Source organism: Sturnira hondurensis, unplaced genomic scaffold (genome assembly GCF_014824575.4).
Source record: "Sturnira hondurensis isolate 20B ecotype Veracruz unplaced genomic scaffold, ASM1482457v3 Scaffold0003038, whole genome shotgun sequence".
In the NCBI taxonomy this organism is placed as follows: Eukaryota; Metazoa; Chordata; class Mammalia; order Chiroptera; family Phyllostomidae; genus Sturnira; species Sturnira hondurensis.
In genome coordinates, this window is record NW_028075669.1 from 758,735 (window position 1) to 762,923 (window position 4,189).

A 4,189-nucleotide genomic window follows, 5' to 3' on the forward strand; every position below is an offset into this window, starting at 1 on the left:
TGGGAGAGGGAGCAAGGCTCCTGCTTACTAAAGGAGGTACAGTTGTAAAGTGATCACAAGAGAGAGCGACCTAAGAAGAAAGCCCTTTTCCTCTGAAATCCAATACACCCTACTGTCACAGAAGAGAGGTCCAAGGGGGGGGAGCAATATTTGGCCCACCCAGGGACACCAAAAACTGTTACAGAACAACAGCCACCCCCCAAGATGGTATACTAATACCACCAGGACCCCCTACTGGTCTCAACTGTTCGTCCCCAATAGGAAAGACATCTCTCAAAGCCAGAGATTTGTGAAAAAGAAAAGAAAGGTTTATTTAAAGCTATACAGACTTAAAGTAGTGATCCAATGTCCCCATTAAAATATCAAAGTCCTTTAGGATACCCACAGATGCCCAGAGTGCTTCCTTCTCCCCTTGCCCCTAATTCAGGGTACCATAACTCAGAAAAAGAAGCACACATCTGTATTTCAGGCCGCTGGCACTGTCAGCTGTGTTGCTGTCCAGGCAGGATCTCCAATTAATCCAAAAGCCATATGGCACCCTCTCATGGCCTACTGGCAAAGAGTTCTTTTACCCTTCTTCCAGGCAAAGTCTCTCCTGCTTCCAGGCCACTCGGCCAAAGGGAGCACCCCAAAGCCACATGAGCCTCTTCTACCAGAGCTGCAGGGGTCTTCACTCTGGCCAAAACCGCATGGTTCTTTTCTCCACCAGAGCTGTGGGGAGAGGGGGGGGTCGGCACATTCTCTGCTAAAGCTGCACGGTGGTTCCCCCTACTAAAGCTACAGGGGTACCCGCTCCGGCGAAGCTGCATGGATCTCTCTCCTTCACATGGCTGCAGGGGTCCCCACTCTGCCAGAAGCACGTGGTTTTCTCTCCTCAATAGCTGTCAAGTCTGGATTTAAATCCCTGAACCCATCTTCCAGTGTACCCCCATTTCTGACTCCTCCCACAGGCAGCTACACTTGCTAGCACTCCCATATCCTTCCAGCTTTACTGGGCTGCCATAGTGAGCCTGGGCAGGTGTGGCCCCATGGTGTGGAGTCAATCATCTCCAAGCTCTCACGAAGGCACTATAACTCGGGGGACCTGACCCCAGGGCTTGGGTGAAAGTCACTTCCATCCTTCTGGCTCAGAGAATGGCTACAGCTATTTAACATATCTATGCACCCAGTTAAAGGTTATAGACATGTTAAGTGACCATGCCAAAGGTTAGCTGCAAAGCCTTTGCTATACAAAATAGCCCTTAATGGTCCTGCTCCATTTGTCCCTTCCCCCAACTCACACCTATTGGGGGAAAGGGGTGAGGATATCTTATATGTCTTTCTAATATTTCCTGGACACCCTGAGTTCTAGACCCCATGCCAAATCCATTTTTGGGGCCCCCACTCTTGGCTGTACCCTGTTACACTACAACATTCCCAAACAGCACTCGGGGCCATAGGCCCTTACCTGGGCTGATGCTCGTACTCCAACCAAGTTGTTGTGTTGTCCACAATGATGATGGCTCATGGCCTCTGGGTCCTTGTTCATGGGCACCAGCTGATGCGGATATTGGCCCACAGTGTCCGTGTCATTATGGATGAAATGAGACATTCATATGGACTACTGAATCCAGTGGAGGAAAAGGGTGAACATGACTTTTCTCTCAAGGGGAGCAAAAGCTGCGGCCCTTGCCATAACCAGCCTTTATTGAATTTCTCAGCATATTACATGATGGTCCTCAGTTACTGTGCACAGGTTGCTTTAGGTGGTTACCCTTTTTTTTTACATCTATTTCTTTCCTTTTTTTAAAAAAAATTTATTTAACTCTTGTTCAAGTACAGTTTTCTTTCTTGTATTCCCAGCCCTGCCCCCCCAGTGCTCCCCACCTCCCTCCCATCTCCGCCCCCCACCTTAGTTATTGTCCATGTGTCCTTTATACTTGTTCATGTGAGTCTTTCCCATTTTCCCCTGTGATTCTCTCCCCTCTCCCCTCTGGACTCTGTCAGCACCTTCTGTATTACAGTGTCTTTGGTTACATGTTGCTTGCTTCTTTGTTTTGTTGTTTAGAATCCTGTTAAAGCTGATATCATATGGTATTTGTCTTTCACCGCCTGGCTTATTTCACTCAGCATAATGCTTTCCAGTTCCATCCATGATGTTGCAAAGGGTAGGAGCTCCTTCTTCCTTTCTGCAGCATAGAATTCCATTGTGTAAATGTACCATGGATTTTTGATCCAGTCATTGACCGAGGGGCATCTAGGTTGCTACCAACACTTGGCTATTGTAAATTGTGCTGCTATGAACATTGGGGTGCATAGGTTCTTTTGGATTGGTGCTTCAGGGTTCTTAGGAAATACTCCTAATAGTGGAATTGCTGGGTCAAAAGGCACGTCCATTTTTAGTGTTCTTAGAAAATTCCATACTGTTTTCCATAATGGTTGTACCAGTCTGCAATCCCACCAACAGTGAACTAGGGTCCCCTTTTCCCCACAACCTCTCCAGCACTTGTTGTTTGTTTCTTTGTTTATGATAGCCATTCTGACTGGTGTTAAGTGGTATCTCATTGTGGTTTTGATTTGCATCTCTCTGATAGCTAGTGATATCGAGCATCTTTTCATGTGTCTCTGGATCCTCTGTATGTCCTCCTTGGAGAAATGTCTGTTCAAGTCCTCTGCCCATTTTTTGATTGGGTTGCTTGTCTTCTTTGAGTGGAGTCGAGTGAGTTCTTTGTATATTTTGGAGATTAAACCCTTATCTGAGGTATCATTGGCAAATATGTTTTCCCAAGCTGTTGCTTCTCTTTTTATCTTGATACTGTTTTCCTTAGCCATGCAGAAGCTTTTGATTTTGATGAGATCCCATTTGTTTATTCTTTCCTTTATGTCCCTTGCTCTGGGGGATGTATCAAAGGCATTTTTGTATACCAACAATGAAACAGCAGAAGCAGAAATCAAGATAAACATCCCATTCAATATAGCAAAAACAAAAATAAAATATCTGCGAATAAACCTAACCAAGGAGGCAAAAGACCTGCATGCAGAAAACTACACACCAGTGAAGAAAGAAATCAAGGAAGACACAAAAAAATGGAAACATATACTGTGTTCATGGATTGGAAGAATTAACATCATAAAAATGTCCATACTACCCAAAGCAATTTACAGATTCAATGCAGTACCTATTAAAGTGCCAATGGCATATTTCACAGACATAGAACAAACACTTCAAAAATTTATATGGAACCATAAAAGACCCCGAATAGCAGCTGCAATTTTGAGAAAGAAGAACAAAGTAGGAGGGATCACAATACCTGATATCAAACTGTATTACAAGGCCACTGTAATCAAAACAGCCTGGTACTGGCACAAAAACAGGCACATAGACCAATGGAATAGAACAGCGAGCCCAGAAATAAACCCAACTCTCTACAGTCAATTAATATTCGACAAAGGGGGCAGTAACATAAAATGGAGTAAAGATAGCCTCTTCAACAAATGGTGTTGGGAGAACTGGACAGCGACATGCAAAAAAATGAAACTTGAGCACCAACTTACACCATACACCAAAATAAATTCAAGGTGGATATAAGCCATGACACCATTAAAGCCCTAGAGGAGAACATTGACAGGAAAATCTCAGATATTCCACGCAGCAATATTTTTACTGATACATCCCCCAGAGCAAGGGACATATAGGTGGTTACCCTTTACAGAGAACAAAGGAGCCAATGCCACTAATTAATTCACAGAAGAGGGATATTTGCAAATGAAAAAGGCAAAAGTGGTTGAACTGGTTACACTCATCCTTGGAAGGTTTAGCATGGATTTTAGGAAGTTATTTCACAATAAATGTTTGCCACTGGGACCTGGGCCCACACCACACAGAATCGTCTCCCACACATCTCCACTCCCACAGTGAATCACTACCCTGTTGTCCATGTACAGGGGTCCTTCATACATGTTCCTTGACTGGATCCTTCCCCTACTTTCCCCCATAACCCTCTTTCCGCTTTACAGTTTACATTCACTATTATTTTGTAGTAGTTTCTGATGTACAGCATACTGGTTAGAAAATCATATACTTTATAAAGTGTTTCTCCTGATATTTTCAGTACCCAACTGGCACCATACATAGTTATTACAGCATCATTGACTATATTTCCTATGCTGTACTTTACACAAATTAATTTGTCTTATGTTTTAATCTATT